Raw genomic sequence first — 19,703 nt, forward strand, 5'->3', positions numbered from 1 at the left:
AAACATTCTCTCATCTAAGGCTGAAGATTTCATTTCAAATTTGGAATGTATGTGAAAGTTGCTCAATCGTGTCTGCCTCTTTGCGACCACATGGACTGTAGCCTGCCAGGCTCTTCTGTCCAAGGGATTTTCCAGGCAAGAATACTGGAGTGGGTTGCCATTTCCTTCTCCAGGGGATCTTCCTGACCCAGGGATCAAACCCAGGTCTCCAGCATGGCAGGAAAACTCTTTACTGTTTGAGCCATCAGGAAACCCTGAAATTTGGACTACTACTTAATTAAATAAGTACTCTCTGTAGTAGGAACTGTTCCTATGACTGAAAACAGTTAAATTATAACTATGAACAGCATAATCAGACATATATAACTGTCATAAAACTAATTTGAAAAGTTGGATTTAAATCTCATCACATAAAATTAAACTCTTTGGGAAACTCTTATTTCTCAGTTTAAAATAGATTCCAACTTACTGTGTTCCCTGGAAAGAATCCATAAATCTTTGACCATGGAAAGTCCTTTTATTACCTGTTGTTAAAAACTATTTCCTTCGGGTAAATTGCACTCTCCAAGCAATCCTTCATTACCTACATGATATATTGTGGTCCAGCAATGGATCTAAGAATGCTTTGGAAACCTTATATTGCTCCAAGCTTTAAAATCAAACACTTTGAGTAAGCCAGCTCATCTAACAAAAAGAGCAAGTAGATAATCAGGGTGAAAACAGAGAAAGAAGCAAATGCAGAACACGTAGCAAGTCAGAAAATAGGAATTTTTATACTTTGGGGTTTCATTCCCAAGTCATTTCATCTGAAATGCTTTATCTGTTCTTCAGCTTGCTAGTATGGCATGAATAATGGGCACCCTAAAAAGATTAGGGCTTCCCTGGTGGCTCAGATGGTAAAGCGTCTGCCTGCAACGCGGGAGACCCAGATTCGATCCCTGGTTTGGGAAGATCCTCTGGAGAAGGAAATGGCAATCCACTCCAGCACTCTTGCCTGGAAAATCCCATGGACAGAGGAACCTGATGGGCCCCAGTCCATGGGGTCGCAAAGAGTTGGACATGACTGAGCGACTTCATTTTCATTTCATTTAAAAAGATTACGTGGAAACTTGCCAGGATACAGCATGGGAGATCCCACCCATGACAAGGTCATGCGAAGGAGGCCTGATAAGCAAGGCTTCAGGACTCGAGGGACTCACTGGGCCATCCCACCCATGAAGCAAGGCTTCAGGACTCGAGAGACCCCTGGACCTGCTCGAGCATCTACCCCAAAACCAGAATCTGTCTTACTATTATATGTCTTTTCTCCTGGACATGATAGGAGTGTTTCAATTCAAATCCCTCTGATGGGTTTCTAGCGTGCCTGACAGGTTTATCCAGACTCTTGCAGCTAGGCATATGATTATTCACAGCCTCCCAACTGTGAGAGGCACGGGATGCCTAAAAATATCGAGCCTTTCCAAGAGTTAAAAACTATTAGAGTAGTGCTGGTGTAGGATTTCACTGTTGAGCCAATGCTTGCTGCCAAGTTCCCATATCCCTTATCCATTGTACACCTGAGAGTGCATTAGTTAACACAGTTGGAATATAAGAAAAACAAATAGTAGCCTTGAATTTAACTACATCAGACCTTTGAGCTAATTGGTTCTTTCTTTGTTGTAACTCACTGCACCTTTGCTCCGTGAGAATGTAACTCTGTTTGATACTTTCTGAGGCTGACACAGATTAGAAATATAAAGAGAAAAAACATTTTAAGGGAAAATAAGTTTTCTGGTTGAGCAGCCTTTATCAATAGAGGGCCATAAAATGTTTACAGACCTCCAAGGCCGGAAGATAATGTACAAAACATTGTTTATGGGAAAAGTATGCAGAAAAAATCCTGGTTTCGATAAGGGCAAAACTGCTGGAGTGTTTGGGCTGGAGTGTTTGACCTTGCATCTTTCATTTCCCTTTTTGGCAGAAAGTGAAGCGGAACTAAAAAGCCTCTTGATGAAAGTGAAAAAGGAGAGTGAAAAAGTTAGCTTAAAGGTCAACATTCAGAAAACAAAGATCATAGCATTCAGTTCCATCACTTCATGGGAAATAGATGGGGAAACAGTGGAAACAGTGTCAGATTTTATTTTGGGGGGCTCCAAAATCACTGCAGATGGTGACTGCAGCCATAAAATTAAAAGACACTTACTCCTTGGAAGAAAAGTTATGACCAACCTAGGTAGTATATTCAAAAGCAGAGACATTACTTTGCCGACTAAGGTCCGTCTAGTCAAGGCTATGGTTTTTCCAGTAGTCATGTATGGATGTGAGAGTTGGACTGTGAAGAAGGCTGAGCACCAAAGAATTGATGCTTTTGAACTGTGGTGTTTGAGAAGACTCTTGAGAGTCCCTTGGACTGCAAGGAGATCCAACCAGTTCATTCTGAAGGAGAGCAACCCTGGGATTTCTTTGGAAGGAATGATGCTAAAGCTGAAACTCCAGTACTCTGGCCACCTCTTGCGAAGAGTTGACTCATTGGAAAAGACTCTGATGCTGGGAGGGATTGGGGGCAGGAGGAGAAGGGGACGACTGAGGATGAGATGGATGGCTGGCATCACTGACTCAATGGACGTGAATCTGAATGAACTCCGGGAGTTGGTGATGGACAGGGAGGCCTGGCGTGCTGCGATTCATAGGGTCGCAAAGAGTCGGACACGACTGAGCTACTGAACTGAACTGAACTGATGTACAAGTCAAGGTATAAAAGCCCCTTTTGAAAATAAAGTTATGGGCCTCACTCACCAAAGCTTGGTCACCCCATGTCATTCATTCTTTCGCCAACGTCATCCATCCTGAGGGATCCCTGGACTCTGCTGAGGCTGGACCCCGGCATAAATTGAAGACTATGGGACTTAATATGCACAAAACTCTATCGTAATTTTTCTTTCAATTAGGATAAAGTTTGTCTTTCTGTGACTTCAACTTCCACTTAAAGGCAAATGATGTCCAAATCTCTGTCACCAGTTCCCATCTCTGTCAAGGGTGTCAACAGTCCTCACCAAGTAAACGTCTTATCACCATGTCATCACCAATCATCACGTTAACATGGCCCATGAAAACTCAGTTATCTCCTGTATTATTTATTTATCTCATCCCATGACATGGTCACCTACCAGGCTCCCCAAGCAAAGTCTTAACAGTTACTCTTTCTCATTCTCATTCTCTCTCATTCAGTCAGCAGGAGCTATTGTTTCTACCCTCAGATACTGAACTGACCATCTTTCACAGTCTGGTCTCATGCCAACTCCCCACATCATTGCTCTTCATTTTCCCTTCATTCCTTCAGGCTGCTGAAGATTATGCTTCATGGGAGGTGTTGATTTGTTAACAAGAAATTTTTCCCAAATTCAATATTCCTCCTTATACCAGTAAAACTGTAAATGCATATACTGTTACTCTTTCATTTTGGTGTTTCATAATTTTATGCATATTTAAAACTTAATTTACTTTTTAGAGAAATTAGTTTTTTCATACATTTGTTACTTAAGTACACTTATTTTTAAAATATGTTAAAAATACCTAATGATTGCAATTTTCTTCCAGATTTACATAAAAGCTCACCCATATCAATTTCAAGTAACAGTAGCAAAAAAAAAGAAGAACCTTAGAAGAGATTATGATACTAAGTGAAATAAATCAGAGAAAGACAAATATCATATAAAACCACTTTATGTGGAATCTAAAAAGTGATGCACATGATATTTACAAAACAGAAATAGACTGACAGACATAAACCCCCCTTACGATCATCAAAGGGGAAAAGGAGGAGGAGGGATAAATTAGGAGTTTGGGATTAAGAGATATACATTATTATATATAAAACAAATAAACAACAAGTACCTATATGGAACAGGGAACTACATTCAATAACTTGTATAATGTATAACATAAACAAATCTGAAAAAGAATATATATGTATATATACACATGTGCTTAGTTGCTCAGTCGTGTCGGACTCTTTGTAGCCCGATGGACTGTAGCCTGCCAGGCTCCTCTGCCCATGGAATTCTCCAGGCAAGAACACTGGAGTGGGATGCCATTTCCTATTCCAGGGAATCTTCTCAACTGGAATCGAACCTATGTCTCTTGTGTCTCCGGCTTGGCAGGCAAATTCTTTACTACTAGCGCCACATATCAGAGAAGGCAACGGCACTCCACTCCAGTACTCTTGCCTGGAAAATCCATGGACGGAGGAGCCTGGTGGGCTACAGTCCATGCGGTTGCTGAGAGTCAGACACGAATGAGCGACTTCACTTTCACTTTTCACTTTCATGCACTGGAGAAGGAAATGGCAACCCACTCCAGTGTTTTTGCCTGGAGAATCCCAGGATGGCGGAGCCTGGTGGGCTGCCGTCTATGGGGTCGCACAGAGTCAGACACGACTGAAGCGACTTAGCAGCAGCAGTAGCAGTGCCACATATATGTATCTAACTGAATCACTTTGCTGTACACTTAAACATAACATTGTAAATCAACTGTACTTCAATGAAAAGTTGTTTTGAAAGAATAAAAGATCCTTAGATACACCAATAAAAATCAATACCTTTTCTAAAGAAACAGAAATTAAAAAAATAAAAAGTAAAGTTCCAACTCACTCTAACAATAAAAATCTTGAAATATCTAGGAATAAATTTGAAGACAAGTAGGAAGATTTTATTTAGGGAATATCATGTAACACTACTGAAGAGTGAAATGTGAAAACTTGATAAATGAAGAATCAACACTTTCTTTGCTGTAAGAATGCAATAACATGAAACTGTCAATTCCCCCCAAATCCATACAGAATTTAATATGACCAAAATAAGAGCCAATACTATTTTATAAGTTATCAGAATTTTTCCAAAGTGTATCTGGAAGAATAATAAAGGAAAATTTCTAACAGGAGTACAGAGCAAGAAAGTATGCTTTCAGATATTAAAATGTATCATAAAGCCAGAGTAATTAAAACCAATGTACTGGCACAGGATTAAACAGAACAACAGAAGCTTTGTATAGAAACCTCATCAAATAAGATAATTGAAAAACAAAGATGGCATTCCAAAACAACTGGGGAGAAATGATTATTCACTCAGTGGACTTGGACAAGCTAGTGTCTTTGAAAAAAAATAAACCTGGATCCCTATATCCTTTCCCAGAATAGTTTTTATATGGATCAAAGATTTAAATGTAAAAAGCAAAAATAAAATTACCAAAAGGAAATACAGAAGTTTAGTACTTTCTAAACATATTAATTATTTATGGAAAACTAAATGATAAAGGAGATATTGGGAAAAATAGCAAAGCATGTCAAACAATTAAAATCTTTTATATATGAATTGGTTTATGCACATGAAATATTTAAAAGTATGATGGCAGACTAAAGAGTAATATATAATATGATGCCGTTTATAGAAGGTTGTTTACCTATCTCTACAAATCTATAAGTGTACAGAGAGAGGTTCGGAAGAATATGCTATAAAATAGTAGTAATCATGTTCTCATAGGCAAGGGATATGACTATTTGTATTGTTTTTTTGACTATATGTATTGATTCAACTGTTTATAATAAACATTTATAATAATTATAAAATAATATAGCTATTTAAAGCAAAATTAAGCTTGTATGGAATAATAAACACAGGAAACAGTAAAGAAAGTACTGTGAAAGAAAAATAAACAGAAACTATTATTCCAATTTTTTTAAAAGAGGATATAATTTACACATACATAAGAAGGAATGTATGTGAACTGGTGTTCAGAGAATGGTTGAAGATTTATTTATCATTTATAATATTTCATTCTCAAGTCATCATCTGGCTTGCCATACAAATGAAATAACTCATTTAAGATAATTATGGCTCAATTTATCTGTTTATGACTGATACAAAGAAATATAAGGAACCATATTTTAGGTACAAGGTAATGCTTAATAACTCTTTTATTAGAGTAGTTTTAAACTGAAAGGTTACCTGATTTTTGAAGGACCTGTGTTTTATTAAAAGTTGCTTTCATTTAAAATTTTAGTTTTTTATCTTAGATCTTAATATTTCAAAAGTTTAAATAAATGTTAACAAATTTGTCTCACATTTTCTCTTTGTTTTTCTTCTTTATCAAGGAAAAAAACCCTCACTATTCCTTTTACAGCTCTGCGCGCGTGCATGCGTGTGTGTGTGTGTGTGTGTGTGTGTGTGCACACCTCTGTGCACAGGCCAGTACCAGAGGTTCGGAAATGCAAGTCATTGGCTGCATCTCTCCTGCTATTTCCCAATGGAATATGTACTTCTTCCCAATGGAATAGGTTAATATGCATATTAACCTTACATATGATACTGCTTCCAACTCAACAGCTCAATAATAATAGTGAGTCCACCTGTAAACAATGTAGAAACTATATATATATATATATATAAATATATTAAAAATTAAGTTTTATGAGAAAAAAATCATTTTCCCTTGTTTTAGGGAATATAAAGTGATTGTGGAAACTACTTTATGGGGCAACTCATTAGAGAATATTATAAAATATATTTTGATTTCCAAGGAAAACTATAAAAGAATAAATCTGAAGGCTTTCTTGATGACACCCACCCCTAGACTAAGCCAAGTTCCTCTGTTGTAAGCTTATATTCATCACCCTGAGAGTTACTATTCCAAGTAGACTGTAAATGTTGAATGGAGGATTTGTGTTCACTTTGTTTACAATTGTATCCTCAGTGCCAAGGGTAGTGCAGAGCACAATCAAATGCTAAATTGTTTACAGAATACATGAATGATTTTAAAATTGCCTTGGGATTAAAACAAAAATTCTATAGTTTTGTTGTTTTACACATATACAAACACATACAGTAACATGTATAACATAGTATATAACATGTACTATTATACCAATGTCATATTAAATATATGGAAACACAAATATAAATTAAATTTTAAAGGCAAAAATATATTTTCTAATATTTACTGCTAATGTATAATCTTGTACACCTCCTGGTATGAATACCACCTCTACCATCTCCCACCACCCCTGTCACTTTGGATAACTGATCTAAAGAATTACTGATCTATTGATTTAAGAATTACTCATCTAAGAATTACTCATCTATTGATTAATTTAATGGTGACAGAAAACATGCAGAATAAACAGGAATCTAGAAAAGCAGTCAGAGTTAGTCATAATTAAGAAAGTGGTCAGTGGTACAAGAACAGAAGTAAAGGCCAACATTTGAAATTCAAAACTCTACGATGCGACATAGTCTATGTCAGAGTTTTGAGGCTGCTGCCACTACGGCTGATCCTAAAGATTACACAGGGACAGGGAATAATCTGGTTTAAAGTAAGGTCTGATTTGCCTAAGGTTAACATCCCCATGTCAGTGACATATTATAGACTCAATTTTGATGCAAGCTACAAAGCAAAGACATTACCCAGTTCCTGTGGAACCAAATGCCCAATTTAATTTAGGCTCAGAAAATGTGATCCCTCCAGATCATGGGTAATCCTGCTTAATCCAAACAGTCAAAGCTGTTCTCTATTTCAGTTCTGAATTTTCCCTTTTTCTCTCTCTTCGATATTAGTCTTTCCCAGACCAGAAGATAAAAGAATGCTGTGGAAGTGATATTCAAAATGGGTCTCAGGGATTTCCTAGCCATTCTCAGTAATTCATAAGGGAATCACAGTCTTAAAGGCCTGTCCTGAAAACCACCTGGAGAAAGTGAAAGCGTTAGTTACCCAGACATATCTCACTGTTTGCAACCCCCATAGACTGTAGCCCGCCAGGCTCCTCTGTCCATGGAATTCTCCAGGCACGAATACTGGAGTGGGTAGCCATTCCCTTCTTTAGGATATCTTCCTGACCCAGGGATTGAAGCTGGGTCTCCTGCATTGTAGGCAGATTCTTTTAACATCTGAGCCACCAGGGAAGCCATGCCCGCAGAAACACAGCTACACGAAACTCAGAGATGATAACACATGGAGGCTGAACAGATGTGACCATATTTCTTTCTCCAGTAGCATCCCTAGTTACAATTTACAATCATAATTATGAAAGCTGATAATAGGGCTTCCCAGGTGGTGCAGTGATAAAGAATTTGCCTGCCAATGCAGGAAATGCAAGAGACGTGGATTTGATCCCTGGGTTTGGAAGATCTCCTGGAGAATAAAATGGCAACCCATTCCACTATACTTGCCTGGAAAGTGCCATGGACAGAGGAGCCTGGTAGGCTACAGCCCACTGAGTTGCAAAGAGTTGGACATGATTGAGCTCGCATGTAGTTACGTGAATGCAGATTATGTTCAGCACACATATGCCAATGATCACAAGTATCAGAAACCCCCAAGGTTTCTCCTAACTCAACTAGACTTGCTATATTCTATTACTTGCTAAATCCATCCTTCATTATCCTTCCATTCTTCATTCAAAACCCAGAGCTTACAATCTGGTTCTCTTAACTTTTATTGACTGCTCTTCTGCTGTCTAGCTGTACCAGTCTTTTCTCCTCATTCACTCTCTTTTCTCCTACCATGTTTCTCTGTTTTGCTTCCTCTCAATTCTTCCCAGACTCTGATCTCTGCTCTGTTAGCTAATATTACTAAGAATTTAGCAAGAATCATCCTTTTTAAATCACTAGCACAAGATGGATCTTGCATCTTAAATCTGAAACAGAGATCAGAGTTAGAAATCCTCATGTCACATTTAAGAAAATGTGAACTGGTGCAAAGCCAGTACTTTATATTTGTTCATTTAAAATGTTGCTGGCTACATGAGTTGAATGTTTTAAATGCATGTAATTAGGGTTCCACGAAGGAGATTATGCAATTCTTTTCAGTTTATAATGGTCAGATACTGAAAATTATTTGCATATAAATTGTCAGTTATGAACAGAAAGGCAGGGAATCGGGAATGCAGGAAAGAAATCAGGGGCTGTCAGAGACAGGGGAGGAAGAGTGTCGTTTGATGTCATTGTAGTGTCTGAGAGAACCAGAGTGTGCTGCTTTTTGAGCTAAGGTTTTATCTTCAGCTGTCTCCAGCTGTCAGGGAAATGCACTGTCTGGGATGGGCAGACCATTAAAACATTTCAGCAGAGATGTTCATTACTTTGGCTAATGGAGTTCAAAGTTCCCTGAAAAAAGAAATACTGGCCAGGCAGATTTTGATGAGGAAGGTTTGGAAATACTTCTTCACTGAAGGGAGGCTAAGGCAGAGACATTTAGGAAGCAGAGGCCAGTAGCCTATATCAGGCATGGTGGAGAGTGACAGTGACAGGTCCAGAAAGCCCAGGAGATTATAAAGACTGAGTGCCTTGGAATGTCAGACTCCCCACTTGGGTGGTTAGGACACTCAGGGGGGGAATGGCATGAATAAGGTGGGTCTGGACTGTGGCTGTGAAGTCAGGATGGAAGGGAAGATGGGGAATTCAAGGACGGTACCAATCATCAAATCCAGAGACGCTCCCAAAGAGAGGATGAAATCTGAAACTGGAGGCCAGTGACAACAAAAATTAAGTTAGAGGCAGTGAGTTTGGAAAACAGGGCTTGGAAAGATACTTCAATTGCAAGTATGACTTGAAAATTAGTTAATAACCAATATGGAATGGGTACCATCAATCAGAGCTGGGTTTCCCTGGTGGCTCAGATGGTAAAGAATCTGATTGCAGTATGGAGGACCCGGGTTTGATCCCAGGGTATGGAAGATCCCCTGGAGAAGGGAATGGCAACCCACTACAGTATTCTTGCTCTGGAGAATTCTACGGACAGATGAGCCTGGTGGCCTATGGTCCATGGGATTGCAAACAGTTGGACACAACTGAGCGACTTTCACTTTCACCACCAATCAGAAGAGATGTCAGAGAGAGCAGTGGAACAGTGTCCTGGAGTCCACCTCCTCTGGGGCTCCTAGTTAACCAGCTAGTGGTGGGGCACTTGGGAACTTGAGACAGGAGCTATGTATTTACTGGAGAAATATGACTGAACAACCCAGATGTACGCTATAAAGTGGCTGTCTAGACAGCCCATTTCTGGGCTCCCTTTTCTATAAGGAGGGAACATATGACCAGTTCTTGCCCGAGGATATGAAGAAGTGATGTTTGGCTCACAGCTGAGGTAACTAAGCACTGGGAATAATATTATTTTCCCAGTGACGACAGGGAAATCTTGAAGGTACAGGATGATGGAGCCATAAGATGGAAACTCTCTGGATTATTGAGTGTCTACTTACAGGAGACCTTCTCAGGAGAACTGCCCAATAGGAAAACCAGAACTGGACTCTGCACGACTGAGAAATTAAACTTTATTGTCTAAACCTACTCAGGTTTTAGGACTTTTACAGTAATTAGCCAATCTTGAACAAAACATGGCATTAAAATATTTTAGCATTTTTATGCATCAGTTTCACACTGATAAATATGAACAAATTTCTTAGTTTACCGGTTTTCTTTGAGAGGCTGTAGAGCATTCTACAAAGACTTTGGGGGTAATAACTTAAAAAGATAAGTTTCACTGGTTACCAAAGGGGAAGGAGGGAGGGATAAATTAGGAGGAGTAACATATACACACTACGATATATAAAATAGATAAGCAACAAGGGCCTACTGCATAGCACAGTGAGCTATACTCATTATTTTATAATTATATAGGAAAAGAACCTAAAAAAATTTTCTTTTATATATATATACACACACACATATATTAATATATACGTATACATACATATATTAATATTTACACACACACACATATATATACAACTTCTGCTATACACCTGAAGTTAACATGACACTGTAATCAACTAGAGTTCAATAACAATAAATAAATTTCTGTCTCTTATGATAATATCTTTCCAAGAAATAGGAAAGGTTTTTATTTAGTTTTCTGTTTTTCTTACATTTTGAAGCATGAATTTTTATGTTTCTTTTACATAAAAAACCTATAAAAAAGATGACGGTGACTATCAAAGTGAAGGTCACTCAGTCATGTCCAACTCCTTGCAACGCCACAACTGTAGCCTGCCAGGCCCCTCTGTCCATGGAATTCTCCCGGCAAGAATACTGGAATGAGTAGCTGTTCCCTTCTCTAAGGGATCTTCCCAACCAGGGATCGAACCCAAGTCTCCTGCATTGCAGGTGGATTTTTTACCATTTGAGCCCCCAGGGAAGTGCCCCCCCCCCAAAAAAAAACCTATAGAGATTCCCATTTTACATTGAAAAGCCCATTTTGTAAACTCCAAACCTACACAATCACATTGTAAACTGATCTCTCTAAGGGGAGATGTTCAGGGGAGAGTCTCATTCAACTCTGGACCCACAGAAGGGGCCAAGAGGATTCATCCATCCAGTGCTTTTGGAATAAATGTATCAAATCTTCGCTACTAGAAAGGCAATGTGCTGAGGAAAAGCAAATTAGAAGGCAATTATGGAGTTCAACCTGGGGTCTTCTGCTAATTAACTTTATGATGTAGAATTCTCCATGAACTTTCAGTCCTTATTTATTTGAAGGATTTTGGTGACTTTTCAGTTTTGGCTTCTCATTTTCCAGTGAGAGAGCTGTGAGGCCCTGAGAAGAGGTGATCAGCTCATATCCAGATAACTATTTTATATCCAAACTTAAATGAAAACTCTGACTTTCATAAATGAAGATTTGTGGTGTTCTCCCTTACTGTGGCCAGAGAAGGCGATGGCACACCACTCCAGTACTCTCGCCTGGAAAATCCCATGGATGGAGGAGCCTGGTGGGCTGCAATCCATGGGGTCGCAAAGAGTCAGACATGACTGAGAGACTTCACTTTCACTTTTCACTTTCATGCATTGGAGAAGGAAATGGCAACCCACTCCAGTGTTCTTGCCTAGAGAATCCCAGGGATGAGGGAGCCCGGTGGGCTGCCGTCCATGGGGTCGCACAGAGTCGGACACGACTGAAGTGACTTAGCAGCAGCAGCAGCAGCCCTTACTGTGGCACCTATTAATTTTGACTCTCCAGTTGTTTTTCATCTGCAAAACTTAGATAACATTTATTGAGCCTCATACAGTGACCATAAAGAGAGCACGAGGCAGCATTGACATGCTGAACTGCACTCAATATCAAAGGAATGTGACCTTTTTAGTCAGCTCAGGGACCTGTGAGGCTGTGAGCATCATTAAACCTAAAGGGTTAGAATGATCTTTAATTTCAGTGTGTCTTAAAAAATCCTATAGTACTTGCTTCTCCTGGACTCAACACACTGCCATCCACTCTCAGATACTCTTGTGAGTCATAAATTGTCAGTTAAAGCAATAACTCAAAGTTTTGGATAATGAAGTTATTATTCTGTTGATCAGAAAATAACTGAAGTATCATACTGGCTAAAAAGCTGGTTTTAGAAGTTTTTCTCATCCGAGCCCTGACTTCCCTTTTAACTGTCTTCAGTGCCTTATCCAACAGCTCTTCCAAACAGAAGATCTGAATTTGACTTGAGATCTAGCGTCTAAGGTGGCACCAGCGGTGAAAAAGTCAATTGCCAGTGCACAAGACCTAAGAGACGTAGGTTCAATTCCTGGGTCAGGAAATGGCAACCCACTCCAGTATTCTTGCTTGGAGAATTCCATGGACAGAGGAGCCTGGAGGGCTACAGTCCATGGGGTCACAAAGAGTAGAACACAACTGAAGTGACTTAGCATTCATTCATTCCAGCTTCTAAAGAGGAACACTGAATCAAGTATAGCATGCTCCTCCTTTATATCTCGATACTTCTGGGTGGATCTAGAGAGACAATAATCACAGCCTGCAATAGGAGGCGAGCAATACAGAATGTGATCATCCTTTTCCGAAGCTGACTCCCTGACACTTTGAAATGATACAGCACAGAGTGCCAAGGGGGGCAGCTTGAGGAAAATTATTTGTGTGACTCCTAATTGAATATGTCACCCATGAATGATCACTGGGCTCACCATTTAATGAACCCACTAAAATCATGATGCATGGAGCCGACCTTCCCTGTCCCCACGAGTGCTGGGGGGACAACCTCTGAAGGCTGGAGGCAAAACTGAGAAGCAGGCAGAATTGATCGCGCTGCCTTCTCTTTTCACGGCGTGCCCTGCGCTCCACTTACAGAGCTCCCACCCAGTGCAACAGGCTGGTGTCCACCCGTGAAAGGTCTGCTCTTGCCTCGCCCTTTCAGCTCGAGGCAGACCTGGAAATCTGCCAGTCACCCTGAAGAGAACATCACCTCTGCTTTGCTAGCTGGGTGACTGCTGTGAAGCCTGCCCTATTGACAGGGTCTTCCCAAGGAAACCTCATATCTAACAGCTTTCCTTAAAACTCATCAGAAGAGCTAACACATATATAGTCATAGGTTCATTCTTTTAAAGAGCCTTTACGGAGAGCTAACATGTGTCAGGCTCAGCCAGGTATTAAGGGTGAAAAGGTATCTAACAAATTGCCCACTGACCTTAAGAAATGGAGGCAGGGGCTGTTCCTAAGTGCCAGTGACAACATAACATGATAGATACAATGAGAGAAGGTGCTAGAACAGAGGAGGTCCCAACCCTGCCCTGGGATGAGCATGAGTGGTACCCCCAGAGGCTATCTATAACTAAAGTAAACAGCCCCAAAGGATCAAGCCTACCACCAAGAGAAAAATCATCAGGCCAATCTTTCTCATAAAGCCAATAATAAAGGGTCCTTCGTGAGATTCTGCACTGGTAGAATGCCCCTTAGGCTTCAGACACTAGCTCCTGACCCACCCACATCACAATAGGCAAAGTGGAGATAGATGAAGTTCCTTTCTGGAATCACCCTCCTCTCCTGGAGCAGAGAAGACTGAGATCCTCACCCCAGGCCCCGCCTGACCAGGGGTGCCCACAGTATTTGCTACCTGAAGCCCTGGACCTACTTTGGCCTCATTCTGTTCCCTCTGCTCCAGATGTCCTCCTCCCCAACCCCTGGACTCACAGATTAACTCCTCCCTGATTTCAAGGCTCAGAGAAATGGCCAATTCTTATTCCAGAAAACATTCCTGAGGTTCTCATTTTCTCTGCTCCCACCATACCTGCTGTTTAATACTTGTCACAAATCACACTAATAACCCTGACCTGTATTTTCACTCTTGTCTGCTTGAAGAAGACAGATCTATGTCTTCCTCTCTGTGCACGGCACCTGGCAAATAGTGAGTGGGTGCTCGTAACATGTTTATAGACTAGACAGATGGGTGGGTGGGTGAATGGAAGAATGGCGTGTCTTTATTTTTCTGTTGCCTTTAAAGGACTCAGTTATCCTACTCAAAGAGAAATGGGTACTGTTTCTTCCTCCTTATTTCCAGGTAGCTGTGTTTCATGCGTCTGTAAATCTGAAGCATATTTTCTGTATTAGATGCGAGACATGATTGGTCATGAGATTATATGCTCTGCATATTCATTTAGGAGAGATGAAAGAGAAAATTAGAATCCAGCGATCTCTCGATTTGTATTCCACGGCACTACAGTCAGCCTGTGGCACTTGCTGACACGCTGCAGGTTAGTGAACTTGGCAGAGGGACACCTGCTACATCTCACTCGGGCCCAAGTGGTCCTCTGTGTCTGCTGACAGCCTTGCAGACAGACGCAAGAGGCTTCCTCCAAGTCATGCGTCTTTTCCCTTCCCTAATGCCTCTCCTGCCTTTAATACTGTCTTGGAAATAATGTTCCCAAAATGACAACGGCTTTTGATCACAAATCACTTTCTTATTACTATTAATTGATTCTCGAACCACTCAGTTTGATTGTTAACTAACAAAGAGCCAAATCAGCCGTTCATTTGTGCTCTGTAAATACCATGTTTAAGGATCAGGCTTTCATCATTGTGCCCTCCTGAACAGCCTTTCCCATCTTCCCCAGGCCCATTTGCAAATGTGACAAGACACAGAGAACAGAAGCCTGCAATGATGGCAGCCCAGATAGTGCTGGTTATGACAATTTCTTTCCATTCTGATCAAACCCGTTAAACAATTTTAACACCAGAAATAGCATGAAAACGAGAAGCTAAATTATAAACTAAGAACCAGGAGAAATGGCTAGGACAGAAACATTTCTTCTCCCTTCCTCATTTTTCCTTTCAACTGCGGGAAGGTCAGTGAGTGGAATACCCTTGGCCTCTCACTTTCCTTCACTCAACTCTGCTCAGGGTGACTCATCCAATTAGTGGGTCTGGGGAAAACAATAGCAAATGAATGAAAAACCTTCCTGCAGAAGGCTGATCACTCTCTGCTTGCTCCTCAGGGAGAGGTCAAGGTGGACCATTACCTTCTGTGAATGTCTAACTCTGGGGCTGTCAAATCTAAGCCACTTTCTCCAGTATCTGCCTTATAATTAATGAAGGTGAGTTTTAAATTTCTTCCGTTAACTATTTTGTCTTTTTTCCTCCATTTTTCCAAAACTCAGACAGGAAAGAGGATTGCTTTTGTTATTTATGTTGCAGAATTTCTGGCATGTACCTCACCAATGGTTTATTTGCAGGAAAAGTGGTAATTAAAAGTACAGGCTTCCTAGGTTCATATCCTGGCTTTGTCACTTATCAGCTGGGAGCTGTCCACCCCTGTGCCGATAACATGTAACTCCTCTGTACCTTAGCTTCCCCTTTACAAAATGGGGGCAGAAATATGCCTACTCATAGGGTTCCTGGGAGTACCCTGTGCCTGGTCTAGCCTAACACATGCTTCCATGAGCTACTTCTGTTATCATTAAACCATGCCATAATGCTCAGTGGGGTGCCTTGGATGGCAACCTAATATTGATTCCAAACACAGTGAACTGTTTGGCTTGTGCCATTACTAAACCAGCAAGTGTGTGTGTGTGTGTGTGTGTGTGTGTGTGTGTGTGTGCGTGTGCACTTAGTTGTGTCTGACTGTGACTCCATGGACTGTACCCTGCCAGGCTCCTCTGTCCATGGAATTCTAGAGGCAGCGATAATGGAGTGGGTTGTCATTTCCTCCTCCGAGGAATATCCCTTATCCAGGGATTGAACCTGTGTCTCCTGCGTCTCCTGCATTGGCAGTAGGGTTCTTTACCACCAGCACCATCTGGGAAGCCCACAGAATACTAGAACCAAATGGACCTGAGAAATTTTAGCTTTAGGTCCTAGTTCAATGAAAGATGAGACAAAGGCCCAGAGAATTGAAGTAATTCACCCAAGGTTGCACTTGGCAGGTCCAAGGCTGGGCATCCCATCTGTCTGGACACCGGGCCCACTGATTGTCTCTCCACGTTAGCTGCTGCTCTCCCAATTGTGATTTCTGTTCACTGCACTTCTCACACCCAGTCTACTTGCCCATTTAATGCAGTTATTAAGTCTAGTCACCAACCACACTGTGCCTTCGAGGGTACAATACCAGGCCTCAGTAAAATTTTGAGCACTACAACAACAATAAAAACATCTATTTCTCCCTGAGCCTCTCAGTATATTTTTCCGATTAGAGAAAGCTGAAATCTGACTTGCCCAAGATAATTCATGTAAGAAAAAGCCCATTAGAAAAGCAGTGCTGTTGATTTACTAGCATCCTTCTATTGCTTTGTTCTTTACAATGCAGACCATTTTTAAAGCCAGATATTTACTTCTTGATTGTTCTTCTAACCCCCGCTGCTTTTCCCCCAAGGAACTCACTCTTCTGTTTGCAACCTCCCAGGCAGTGCAGACTAAATATAGTATTGAAGTAAAATCCCTGAGAAGCTAATGAACTATTTTATGGAGATTGAGGAAGGAACTCTTTTCAGGAGTAGTACTGCAATTAATTGGACGTGGCCACACAAAGGCACAGTTTCAGAAACAGGCAATTTATGATAGGGAATTTAGAAGGTCACTAATGATGGCCTGAAAGGTAGAAAATGATTACTTTCAATCATGTATCAACCTGGATGCCAAATCAGACATCTTAATGTATGTTTTCAATAGAGGGCAATTTGCTTAAATTTCCAAAATGAAAATGTGGCACATTTGCCAATAATCGGTCTGAATAGCTAATTACCAATTACATTCCACTGAGAATCTGCTACCTGTCATGCTGTAACCTTAGAGTTCTCAAATATGGGAGAGGTGGTCAAGTATATTAGCAGATAATTAAAGTTGCAACAGCTCAAAGAGCATTGTCCTTTAAGACCCTCAATATTAGTTCAGTTCAGTTCAGTTCAGTCGCTCAGTCATGTCCGACTCTGTGACCCCATGAATCACAGCACACCGGGCCTCCCTGTCCATCACCAACTCCTGGAGTTCACTCACACTCACGTCCATCGAGCCAGTGATGCCATCCAGCCATCTCATCCTCTGTCGTCCCCTTCTCCTCCTGCCCCCAATCCCTCCCAGCATCAGAGTCTTTTCCAATGAGTCAACTCTTCTCATGAGGTGGCCAAAATACTGGAGTTTCAGCTTTAGCATCATTCCTTCCAAAGAAATCCCAGGGCTGATCTCCTTCAGAATGGACTGGTGGGATCTCCTTGCAGTCCAAGGGACTCTCAAGAGTCTTCTCCAACACCACAGTTCAAAAGCATCAATTCTTCAGCACTCAGCCTTCTTCACAGTCCAACTCTCACATCCATACATGACCACAGGAAAAACCATAGCCTTGACTAGACGGACCTTAGTTGGCAAAGTAATGTCTCTGCTTCTGAATGTGCTATCTAGGTTGGTCATATTAGTTCAGTGTGGAAATAATCCTTTTCAGTTAACTTTGGGTAAGTGACACAATGGATCGATAACACTTAGCCAGATTATTTTTAGGCATGCCCAGCTATTCTGCTACCAATGACACTTACAGCTATTTTTTCTTGGAACCCAAGTAAAGGATAACTCCTTTTTTCTCTTTCTACATGTCTTCAAGAATTGTTATTGTGTTTAACTATTTATAAAAATTGGAATCCAAGTGAAGTTGACCACAATGTTACCAAGTTATAGAGCTAACTGGATTCAGATTACAAAATTGAGACAATTAGCATCAATTTTCATCTCTATCAAAAATGTTTAAATTGACAAAGCACACTGTTTTTCGTTTCCACAAATTATTGACCTTTATGAAGCAATATATAGATAAAAAGATCTTATTAATCATTTTATGAGAAACTGAGTCAGATAGCAGTCTAATAGATAACAGTGTGAGATCTATGAATTAGATTCAAATCCCAGCTTTGCCACTACCTTGTTGGATGACGGTAAGGGAATTACTTGACTTCTCTGAGCTTCAGCTGTCCCTTATGGGAACAGTGACATATGAGTGTCAGATGCCTCACCCAGAGCTGGTATGATAGGTTTAAGATAGTCACTCCACATTAGTCATCATTATGACATCTGAGGACCCCAAGAAGCAGGGAGAAGCAGTTTTTAAGGAACCTGAGTTCTGTTTTAGATTATCATGCTTGACTGTTTGAGAAGTGTAACTGTCTCATGCGCGGTATAGAGGTCAAGAGCAGATATTTGGAGATTCGTGAAAGTGAAAGTATTAGTCAGTCATGTCCGAATCTTTGCAACCCTATGGACTGAAGCCTTCCAGGCTCCTCTGTCCATGGGATTTCCCAGGCAAGAATACTGGAGTGGGTTGCCATTTCCTTCTCCAGGGGATCTTCCCTACCCAGGGATTGAATCTGGGTCTCCTGCATTGTAGGCAGACTATCGTTTGAACCATCAGAGAAGCCCTGTAAACAGGTTAAATGGATCATATAGGGTGACTGAACAGAGCCGAAAAAAATCAAATTCTGGGAATAAGTGGAGTTGAAAAAATTAAAAAATCTAGGAAGTGTCAACACTTATGGGAAGAGCAAAGAGGAACAACAAACAAAGAAAACCAGAATAAGTGGTCACAGAAATGAAAGGAGAACCAAGAGGGGATGATACCACACACTCCAAGGAAGAAAGAGTGGCTGAGTATTGACAGGATGAGGCCTAGAAGTAGGTCTTTGTATTTGATACTTAGGATGTAATTTCCACGCGTAATGTGAACAATTGCACCTGCCTGTGGGGATAGAAGCCAAGCTGAATGGACATGAAGAGTGACTGGAACTCAGGAAGAGGGGGCTTTCAAGAGGGCTGGCTGGGGAAGGGAGAAGGCAGCAAGGGCAGTGAGTTTAGGAGGAAAACGAGCGGAGAGGATGAAGCATGGTTGTGGTCATTCTAGCAACAGTTCACTAAAATCTGTGTTGTTTCCTTCTAAATGCACAGCTAGTCTCTATCCCGTAGCCTCTTGCAGGGACATGTGGCCACTTCGCTAACTTTTGTCAAGGAAATGTAGATTGAATATATTGGGTTGGACAAAAAGTTCATTGGAATTTTTGTAACATCTTACTGAAAAACCTGAACAAACTTTTTGGCCAATCCAATCTACACCAATTTGAAGGCAGTATTTGTACTAAGTAGGTGTGTCTCCTGCCAAGTCTCTGGAAGTAACATCTTCCTCACTGTTCCCTTCGGGTCCTGACTCCACACTCTGGGACCCTCTGTTTCCTTGCTCCTCCACGGTCTCATCTGATGTTGGCAGCGGACAGGATGCCTTCCTTGGGAAACATGTAGTTTTTGCAACCCACTTTCTATTAGTATCAAGCATTGTTAAAAGGAAAAGTCACAGGCTTATTTCTGCCAGACCCCTGGTTTCTATGGCAATATAATTTCCTCAAAAGCTAAACAGACTTCTAATCTTCTCAGACCCAAGTCTAAAGTTCTTCCTTTGACACAGTTCTAACGGCCACTTTATTACAACTATGTTTTTTTGT

At 40.8% G+C, this 19,703-nt stretch overlaps 1 protein-coding gene across 2 annotated transcripts in view; it reads right to left on the reverse strand.

The window, feature by feature from the left end:
- The window catches only part of RAB3C (RAB3C, member RAS oncogene family), a 298,855-nt gene that overhangs the window by 221,688 nt on the left and 57,464 nt on the right, over positions 1-19,703 (reverse strand). The gene's annotated exons all lie outside the window — the stretch shown is intronic.

The sequence above is a fragment of the Ovis aries genome, chromosome 16, assembly GCF_016772045.2.
Source record: "Ovis aries strain OAR_USU_Benz2616 breed Rambouillet chromosome 16, ARS-UI_Ramb_v3.0, whole genome shotgun sequence".
Lineage (NCBI taxonomy): Eukaryota > Metazoa > Chordata > Mammalia > Artiodactyla > Bovidae > Ovis > Ovis aries.